Genomic DNA, 11549 nt, shown 5'->3' on the forward strand with positions numbered 1-11549 from the left:
GCTGAACAGGCTGGGGCTGTTTTCCCTGGAGTGTCGGAGGCTGAGGGGTGACCTTACAGAGGCTTACAAAATTATGAGGGGCATAGATAGGATAAATAGGCAAAGTCTTTTCCCTGGGGTCGGGGAGTCCAGAACTAGGGGGCATAGGTTTAGTGTGAGAGGGGAAAGATATAAAAGAGACTTAAGAGGCAACATTTTCACGCGGAGGGTGGTACGTGTATGGAATGAGCTGCCAGAGGATGTGGTGGAGGTTGGTACAATTGCAACATTTAAGAGGCATTTGGATGGGTATATGAATAGGAAGGGTTTGGAGGGATATGAGATGGGTGCTGGCAGGTGGGACTAGATTGGGTTGGGATATCTAGTCGGCATGGACGGGTTGGACCGAAGGGTCTGTTTCCATGCTGTACATCTCTATGACTCTATGACTTAGTATATTTTCTTCCCAACCTTCCAAAATGTCGGATTCCCCTGAATATTTAGGTTCCAGCCAAGACCACTTCACAATCATATCGCTGTGAACATCTTCATAATATTCACACTTATTTCTATTTGAGTGCTCAATTCATTCATCCAGTTATGAATGCTACATTCATAAAATAATTCTTTTACAAACCTTTAATTCTGTCTTTTTACCGTTTTTCCTCTGGGATGTGACAATGGGCCTCCTGGCTCAGAAAAAGGGACACTACTACTATACCACACGAAGCTCAATCCCCTTTTCTATGCTGGGTCTTGCTGTATCCTAATTAACTGTGAGAAAGGAGACACAGCTATAAAGCCTTTACAAGAAGAGGGATTCACCTTGCCTTACAGTTTATTGCAGATTAGCATTCAGTTTTAGCAGCATTAGCTGGTTGGGCATAACTAACAGGAGCCGAAATTCATGTCTCCCACATGGAGCTTTAATCCATGAATTCAACTCATTGACCCCTGTCCAAGAGCTGAATGTATCAAGACTTTCCTCATTTCAACATCCAGAAGACTGAAATTATAGTTCTTTCTGTGACCAGTTTTTGTCTGCTTCTCCCTCAATCCTCACATTGCTTACAGTCACTCTCACCTCCAGATGGTATTATTAAAAGGATCTGCTTGTTGGGCTTCAATCCTTTAACTTCCATTAATCCCACCTTCCTGAAAACTCTGCTGCACATGTTGCATCCTGCACGTGCCTGACTCAACTGCAACCCCACCAGTACTGACTTACGAGGCGGAAGTGGGTACTGCAGATGCTGGAGATTCGAGTCATGGTTAGAGTGCCCTCATTCCTGATGAAGAGCTTTTGCCCGAAACGTTGATTTTCTTGTTCCTCAGATGCTGCCTGACCTGCTGTGTTTTTCCAGCACCACCCTAATCAGTACTGACCTACGCTGGGTAATTATCCTCAATTAATAATCATTGACCTGTTTTGTAACTCTCTACAGAACCTTGTCGTAATTCTGTAATCTCCTCCATTTTTTTGCCTCCCTCTTTGTTTTCTCATCCCCCAGTGACTCCTCATCCCCTTTTTTATTATTGGAGGCAACCTTTCCTCACTCTAGCCTCTCTGTCCTCCAGAATTTAACTGGATTATCTGATCCTTTATTAAATGTTTTCTTAAAATGCTTTCATATGTGAACATAAAGAGATTTGACAGTCATGAGAAGCTTCACCACCTGACACCGATACTCAGTGAGGATTCCCACTGCCTAGCTGTGTTGACAAGGGATTGCCTGAGTGTTTGATACTCACGTTTAAGATTCTGAGAATCAAATTCCTTCAGTGTTTGGGATAATTCAGTGGGAATCTGATTAGAAAACCTCTTTTGCTGAGAACATCAGAGGTAAAAGTTCAGATTACAGTACAAATACTGGATGGAGCACATTTCAAAACATTTTCTTGAAGTAGTCCACATTCTTTCCGATCAGCAAGCACTATATACTCCATGGGGTTATCAGAATGTCTACACGAGATGTCACAGCCAAATTGATCACAGACCTTTCCATGTTTTGACAGAGTTCTCCTAAATGAAAAGGTTTTAGAAATGGGAAGAGGCCAATAAATTGAACAAATCCATTGCTATTGATAGATCAACTCCCAACTCTCTTGCTACAAATTTGCTGCTAATTTTCTCTATTCTCTTCAATTACGTTCCCTGCCAATGTGTCTCACAGGAATTCAATTAACATTGTCACTATGCCAACACAAAGCCTCTCTATGGTTACTTTCATTAATTTGTAATGCATCCTGGAAGTATCATATGTTTGCCTGTCATTGTGAGAAATGTCAGAAACAACACTAATCACTCTATTAGTGATCTCACCAAAGCTTTTCACTTAGTCAAATCAGGAAGTGCAAGGGAAGACCTTGTCAAATTCATCAACATGCTCCATCTCCTTCATGACATGATGTTGACAATGATCCTAACTGACTGAATCAGTCCCACCCTTGTCTCCATCTTCATCACCACCATTCCTCACCTTGTGAGAACAAGCTTCCCAGTTGTGTGGCAAGGCAATCTTGTAGACAACGTTTTAACCTCAGCTGGTTGAAATCCAAGAAGGAAATTACACTGACCTTGCTTGTGGAACTTTAGTCTGTAGTTGACAATGTCATTTCTGCTCTCTTGGAACAGAATCTTCAAGCCTCGCTTAATTCCTTCAAAGAAGCATACCAAAGAATTGGTCTCAGTCTCAACCTCAAGAAAACGCATATCCTTTACCAAACCATCCAATCTCTCCATTAAGATCAAAGCAGAAATTCTACCAGACATGGTACATTTCGCCTGCCTGGGAAGCTACCTCTCTTGTATGATACATTGATGCAACAATTCAACACTGCATCCAATCTGTGAGCGCCACCTTTGGACATCTAAGGATGAGAGTCTTTGACGTCTGTGTTGATACCAAAAATCCTATGTATAAGGCAGTCAGCCTTCCAATTCTATTGGCTTTGAAAATTGGGCTACATAAAGTTGCCATCTCAAAATCCTTGAGTCGTATCATCAATGTTGTTTGAGATAGATTCTCCATATCAACTGGGAGGGTAGGCACATTGACATCAAGGTCCCTGAAGGAGGCAATAGCACCAACATCGAGCCTATGGTTACCCGGAAGCAACTCCACGGAGCCTGCAATGTGCTCGCGATGTCTGAATTCTGATTGTCAAAGCAAAGCTTCTTTGCTCAACTCAAGGAAAGTACAATGAGAGGAGGACCATAGAAACATTTCAAAGACTTGCTGAAAACTTCCCTCAAGAAATACGACATAGGTATCAATGGAGACCTTCATTCAGAAGAAACTAATTTGGAGGAAACTCCTGTGAGAAAGGACACAATTCTCTGGGAACACTTTTAGGCAGGAAGAGGTAGGAAAAGGAACTGGAGAAAGAAAGGCCAATAATCTCAAGGCCAAGGACTAATTCCCTTCCAGAAACACTTATATAGGACATTGGTTGGAACTCAGTTGGAGTTCTATATGCCACACTGCAGGAAGGATGTGAATGCAGTGGAGAGAGTGCTGCAAAGGTTTAAGAGAGTGGTTCCACAGATGTGAGACTTCAGTTGTGAGGGTAGGTGGGAGAAGTTGGGACTTGGAGAAGAGAAACATAGAAACACAAGCAGGAAGAGCAGGATAAGGCCAATCAGCAACTCAACCTTGCCTTACCTTTCGAAAGGACTGTGGCTAATCTGCTCCAGGCCTCAATTCCTCTTTTGTGCCAGTTCCTCATAGCTCTCAGCTCCTTGATTTTTCAAGCACTCTTTAAGTACTCTCAGTGATCTGACCTTCACAACTCTTAGAGATTACGAACTCCAGACATTTAGTACCTTCTGAGGGAAGGAATTCCTTCACATTTCAGTTTTAAGGGAGAATCTCCTCACTCTGTAACTAGGCGCTTGAGTTGGAAATTCCTCCCCTTATGGAAACATCCTCACCGTGTAGCCTGCCCAACCCAATCAGGATGGGTTCCGAGGAAGGGTCACTCAAACCGATACATTATTTCTCCACTGTTTTTCCAGATATTTCCGATTTTGTTTCTGATTTCCAGCATCTGCAGTTGGTTGGATTTTTTTGTGCCATCAGGATCTTATATGTTTTGGTAAAAGATAATCCTTCATTTGTCTAAACTGTGATTAGCAAAGGCCTTGACTGTTTAGCTGTACTTGATAAGTTAATCTCGTTACTCAAAAAAATCAGCCAAGTGAATCTGTTTTTAATTACTTCCAATGCTTTCTTAAATACCAAAACACTGTACAGTTATAACAAGACTTCCCTATTTTTTGAACTCCAACCATAGTGACAAAGATCGACATCCTATTTACCTCCATAATTACTTATTGCCTGATAATTTTGTGTTTCATGCACAAAAACACCCAAAATTCTTCTTAACTGCAATATTTTGTAGACTCTTATTTAAAAAAAGTCTGCCTTTTTTTATTCTTCTTACCAAACTGCATGACTTTCCTGCTTTTGCCAACTTGCTCAATCCTATCTAAATCCCTTTGCAGATTCCTTATGTTCTCACCACAAAAGAACCTCCCAATTATTTTGGTAACAGCAGCACAACACTCTGGCCCCTCTACCAAGTCATTATTATTGATTGTAAATAACTGAGGCCCTCGGACTGATCCATATGCCACTCCACAAGTTCCTTCGATTGAACCTGAAAATATCCCAGTAATGCCCCGATTCTGTCTTCTGTAAATTAACTCATCTTCAATCCATCCATTCATCTCCAAAACCATGAGCTCCTATCTTGTGCAATAGTCTTATTGAAAGCCATTTTATAAATTGAAATATACTATATCTACCAGTTCCTCTTTATCAATGATACTTCTTATATTTTCAAAGAACACTAGCAAGTTTGTCAAACATGATCCCCTTTTACTAAACCATGACAAATCTGTTTAATTGCATTAAACATTTTGAAAAGTTACCACAAAGAACTCTCCTTCTCACCTTCTCCCCTTGCCTGAGGTATGGTGACACTCAGGTTAAACCACCACCAGTCATCTCTCTCTCTCTCTCTCTCTAATGAGGGTCAGCCCTATGGTCTGATAAGACAATGATGTCTTTATCAATTTCTTCCTCAGTTACATGGTCTGAGCAGTATCCTCTTCCTTAGTAAAGACAAATGCAAAGTATTTGTTAAAATTCTCAACCATGCCCCCCATCTCTGTTTGTAAATCCCCTTTTTGGTTCATAATTGGCCATATACTCCTTTTACCATTGTTTTACTGTTTTTCGCTTCGGCGGGTCGGTGTGGACTTGTTGGGTCGAAGGGCCTGTTTCCACACTGTAATCTAATCTAAATGCAAAGTATTTGTTAAAATTCTCAACCATGCCCCCCATCTCCGTTTGTAAATCCCCTTTTTGGTTCATAATTGGCCATATACTCCTTTTACCATTGTTTTACTGTTTATGTGCCTTTCAAAGACCTTTCAAACGTGGACCCGGCCGAGATGCTCGGCAAAATGTGCCCTTAGTTTATGTTTGGTCTCCCTAGTGTAGAGTAGACCACATCAGGAACACCGGATACAGTAAACTAGTTTGAAGGAGAGGCAGGTGAACCTCTATCTCACCTGGAAAGTCCCACAGGGGCCAACTGGACCTCCCAGCCCCATCCATTTTAATTCCCCTTCCCATTCCCTTTCTGAGATGACCATCCTAGGCCTCCTCCATTGCCACAGTAAATCAAACTGCAAGTTGGACGAAGAACACCTCATCTTCTGCCTGGGCAGCCTACAACCTGGAGGACTCAACATTGAGTTCTCCAATTTCAATCCCCCAACTCCCTGTTCAGCCCCTCGCCCATCCTTCCATTGCTGTGATTGACCCTTCCTTCTAGTTACCAACCAGACTCATTCCTCCCATCAACCAACCAGATCATACTCTCTACCTGCGTTCACCTATCCCTACCTCACACTCCATTTCCCCACCCTCACTTCCCCGCAACCCCACCACCACCACCACCATCCCCTTTACCTGCAGTTCCCCTTACATCCACCCCCAGTTTTGAAGAAGGATTACACCTGAACCATTGACGTCTCCACCTTCTGATGCTGCCTGACTTGCTGTGTTCTTCCAGCCTCCTGCCTGTCTACCTTAGATTCCAGCACCTGCAGTTTTTTTGTCCCGAACAAAGAACCAGGTTTAGCAGTTGCCTTCTTTCTGACTGAACTGGATCCCAATTATTACAGAAAATTCTCCTGAACACAATCTAGAGTGTTTATCCCTCACTTCTCTTTACACCAATTACTCACATATAGTCTAGGAAAGTGATAAAGTTCCCAATTGTAACAATCTTATGATTTTTGCGCCTGTCTAATCTCATTGCTGATTTGTTCCTCCACCTCCTTTCCAAGATTAAATTGAGCTATGTAATTGCCTCCTTTTTGTTCCTTAATTCTACATGGCAATCTGTACCTGTGACTCAAATTCTATTGACATTCAGAGTCAATATCAGAGTGATGCTGGAAAAGCACAGCAGGTCAGGCAGCATCCGAGGAGCAGGAGAATCGACGTTTCAGACAGGAGCCCTTCATACATTCATGCTAATGCAGTGTAAACCAAGTTTAGACTCCGTTTCCTTCTTCCTTTCTTTAACTCCACCTGTTAACTTATTATTCGCAATTGTAGTGCTTTCTGTCAGCACCCCCATGGTGTTTTTCACCCACTGGTATTATTCTAATAAACTATCCTAGCTCTTGCACCCCTGCCAAATTTATTTAAAGATCTCACAACAGTAATGGCAAAGCACCTGCAAAGAACTTAGTCCCAGCTCTATTCAAGTGCAATCCATCTGGTTTGCACAGGGACCACTTCCCCAAAACTAATCCCAGTGTCCCAGAAATCTTAAGCCCTTCCTCCTACACCATCTCACTAGCCATATATTCATACATCTTAACTTCCTATTTTTGTATTAACTTGCATGTAGCGCTGGCATTAATCTGGACATTAATACTTTTTAAGGCCCTGCATGCTAATTTTCGACAAAGCTTCCTAAATTCTGACTGCAGAAGCACATTCTCCTTCACCTACATCATTGGCACCAAAATTGACCACATGCTGCTGCCGTTCACCCCACCCACAGAAGAATGTCCTCCAGTTCCTCCATAACATCTTGACAATGGCAATAGGAAGGCAATGTCCCACCCTGGTGTCACATCTACAGCCCAAGAAACGCCTTTCCATTTCCCCATCAAATGGGTCTCTGTCACGACTTCTGTCCCATCCATCATCTTTCCTTTCTGCACAGCTGGATCATCCATGGTTACCGTTCCTGCTCTACTCCTCCAAGGAACCCATTGCTTTTATTAGTATCCACATGAAAAACTGATTTGTGAATGGGACATCAGGGGACTCCTGCATAACCTGCCTAGCTTCCTTCAACTGCCTGATGCTTACTTATTTCCCTTTCTTCCTATATGTCCATGTCCTTCAGCGTGAAGCCTCTCTGAATGTGGTATCCACAGAGTTTGGCCCAACCAGTCCACACCAACCCTCCGAAGAGTAACCCAACCAGGCCCATTTCCCTCTGAATAATGCACCTAACACTATGGGCAATTTAGCAAGGCCAATTCACCTGACCTGCACATCTTTAGACTGTGGGAGGAAACCGGAGCAAACCCACACAGATATGGGGAGAATGTGCAAACTCCACACAGACAGTCACCCAAGGCTGGAATTGAACCTGGGACAACAGTCGCCCAAGGCTGGAATTGAACCTGGGACCCTGGTGCTGTGAGGTAGCAGTGCTAACCACTGAGCCACCGTGCCACCCATTATATTTTTCAATGATCCTGGTTTTAAGACATAGTCCCTAGAATCAGCTGTACTAAACACTTCATTAGGCAAACCTAATTTCTTCCAATAAATCTTACTTAAAGCATTTCTTTCCCGTACCCATGCACCAAATTCCCACTTTTGAATCAAATTCTCCAAGTACTCATTTTGTCTCATCTTACCCTGATATCATTTGACTATGTACTTCTTCCTTTCAGACTACATATGATCTAACCCTTACTTTAGGATTGGACCAAGTAGATTTAAGTAAGGCATTTTTCCAGATTTATTTTGTTATTCTCAATTATTTTGAGAAAATTTTGGTGGAAAGATACTTTGGGTGTAGCTTTTCGAGTAGTTTAGCTTGGAGATGTTTAGACTTATTCTTTCATGTAATATGCATGTCATTTATTAACCTTGAACTGAATGATATGCTAGAACACTTTAAAGTGTAAACCATATTGTAACTTACAATGTTGTGGCTGTGGAGTCACTAGCAACAATAGATACAGTGGTAGTCATCTTCCAAAGTTCTTCAGAATAGTTCCTACAATTTGTTCGGTAGCTAATGTAGTGCCACTATTTTAAAAAGGAAGGTGAAGGGAAACCAGGGAATTATAGACCAGTGAGTCTGACGTCAGTAGTGGGGAAGATGCAGGAGTCCATTATTAATGATTTTATACCAGGGCACTTGGAGACAGTGATAGAATCAGATACAGTCAGCATAGATGTATGAAAGCAAAATTATGTTTGACAAATCTTCTGGAATTCTTTAACAATGTAATGAGTAAAGTTCTAGAGTCATAGAATCATAGAGGTGTACAGCATGGAAACAGACCTTTGATCCAACTCATCCATTCTGACCAGGTATCCCAACCCAATCTAGTCCCACTTGCCAGCACCTGGCCCACATCCCTCCAAACCCTTCCTATTCATATACCCATCCTGATGCCATTTAAATATTGCAATTGTACCAGCCTCTACCACTTCCTCTGGCAGCTCATTCCATACACGTACCACCCTCTGTGTGAAAAGGTTGCCCCTTAGGTCCCTTTTATATCTTTCCCCTCTCACTCTAAACCTATGCCTTCTAGTTCTGGACTCCCCGACCTCAGGGAAAAGACTTTGTCTATTTAACATATCCGTGCTCCTTGAATGTGATTTATTTGGACTTTCAGAAACATTTTGATAAAGTCCCAGAGGTGAATGTGTGAAATGAAAGTGCACGGCCTTGGTGTAGTGCATTGAGATGTTCAGAGAATTGGTTCGCAGACAGCAAACAGGTCTTTTATTTGAATGGCAGGCAGTGAATAGTGAAGTACCACAAGGATCCATGCGAGAGCCCAGCTATTTATAATATGTGTTAATGATTTAGGCAAGGGAACTAAAAGTAATATCTCAAAACTTGTGGATGAAAAACAACCAGGTGGAAGGGTGAGCCCTGAGGAGGATGCAGAGATGTTGCAGTGCGATATGGACAGGCTAAGTGACTGGGTAAACGCATGGCACATGCAACATATTGTGAATACGTGTGATGTTTTCCACTTTGGTAGCAAAAATAGGAAGGGGCATTATAATTTGAATGGCAATAAATTGAGAGGGATGTTCAAGGAAACCTAGGTGTTCTCGTTCATTAGTTGCTCAAAGTAAGCACGCAGAGGATTTGAGTCCAGGAACAAGAATGCTTTGTGCTTATTACAGGCCACTGGTGAGGCCACACCTGGAGTAGTGTGTGCAGTTTTGATCCCCTTATCTGAGGAAGGATGTTCTTGCTGCAGAAACAGTGCAGTGACGTTTACCAAATTGATTCCTGGGAGGGCAGGACCGATGTATTAGGAGAGATTGAAATGGTTATGAATGTATTCACTGGGGTTCGGAAGAATGAGGGAGATCTCATAGAAATCTACAAAGTTCTACAGGATTGGACAGTTTAGATGCAGGAAGAATTTTGCTTGGGAGTGCAGAACCAGGGGTCATAGCCTAAAATAAAGGGGTAAACCTATTAGAACTGAGATGAGGTAAAATGTCTTCACCCAGAGAGTGGAGAGCCTGTGGAATACACTGCCACAGAAGGTGACTGAGGCCAAAACGTTGTGTATTTTCAAGAAGGAGCTAGATATACAGCTCTTGTGGTTAAAAACAATCAAGGGAGATGGAGGAAGAGTGGGATTATGATATTCAGCTCAGTGATCAGCCATGATCATATTGACTCTGATGGTCTTATGAATGGTGAAGGACACTTAAGGGATTGCTTGGCCGACTCTTATTTTCAGTATTTCTATGAGTCTTGTGTAGACCAAGCGAGGATGACACATTTTCATTCCTAGTCTGACAAAGGGATAAATCATGGTTTGAGCAGCAGGTGGCAGAATTGAGATGTGTTACAAAGGTGGAAGTAGGAACCATGAGGTCAGAAACTCAGCTCAGGTGAGAACCTACCGTAGCAAACAGTCTGTTTCAGAGGTTAAATTGAAATGAAAGAAGTAGCTGGAGAAAGGAGTTTGTAGTGGAGACTGAAGATCATGATTTTGATCTTTCTTATGTTTAATTAGGAAATTGTGGCTCATCCAGGCCTGTATATCGAACAAGCTGCCTGACAATGGGAAGGAATTGTAGATTCAAGTGAGGTGAACCTGGGTGTTTTTAGTGTGGGGAACTTGACCCCATTTCCTCAGGTAATGTCAACAAGAGGCTAGATTAGAAACAAGTGGAATCAAGAAAGGTATTTCAGATCTCCAGAGCCTGAGGGGGAAGCAAAACCATTGCTGGAGACGTTTTAACAACAAATCAAATGGGTAAGGATAGAATCAGGTAGGGCAGTCCCTGTGAATTGGAAAATTAAGGACAATTACGGTGTCAATTATGTTGAACAGAGATTGAAGTGAATAAGGAAATCATAGAGCATCATAAACATAGAGGATGCTGTTTGAGACTTTCATTTCAATGCCGTGACAGGTTGGAATCCTGATTAAACTACTTTAAATATGGAGCTGTGGAAAAGTGGCCATGAATTTGGGAGACAACAATACACATTCAAGAAATTCGATTAGAAATAAGGGAAAGGAGATTGGAGATGGAACAGTAGTTAGCAGACAGTGAGTGATTGAAAGTGGTTTAGGGAAGGGGGAAGTAACAAAAGCAGATTTCAAAGTGAGGGAATAAAATGCCGTGAAAAAGAGCCATTCATAATCAAGCAAGTATGGGAATCAGGAATTATCGTAACTAGGTTAAATTTATGAAGAATTCCTGCACTGAGGATTTGCAAGTTTGTGGGTGCATGAGAGCCTGGAGCTGCAGGCGTGTGGTTTCGTTTGTTTGCAGATTTGGGAATTTGCAGGTTCACTGGTTTGTCCTTGTACACTCATTGATTGGAGGAATTACTGTGATTACACTGTTGTTTTGTCATGCTACTTTCCAACCTGCTTTGTCCTAAATTTTGGAGCTGATCAACTTTCCTTCCACACTTTCATCTGGTCTGTATTTTCAACCGTTACAGGTGTGGATTTTCATCCTACGTTTATATGATCAAGTGTAGGTTTCACACCATCCAACTCTGCCGATTTATGTAGCTTGGACTGTAACGTCAGTGCTCACCTATATTATGGCATGGCCCATGCTGATTATTTGGATGGGAACACTGGTGCAGCTACTGAATGGACTGCCTGTCTTTACCTTCCTGGTGAAAAACAGACAGAAAACTGAATGCCTACAGAACACTAAAGGAAAAAGGTGCCCTTACTGCTTGATTTGGAGATGCCGGTGTTGAACTAGGGTGTGCAAAGTTAA

Source organism: Chiloscyllium plagiosum, chromosome 36 (assembly GCF_004010195.1).
Source record: "Chiloscyllium plagiosum isolate BGI_BamShark_2017 chromosome 36, ASM401019v2, whole genome shotgun sequence".
Classification (NCBI taxonomy): Eukaryota; Metazoa; Chordata; class Chondrichthyes; order Orectolobiformes; family Hemiscylliidae; genus Chiloscyllium; species Chiloscyllium plagiosum.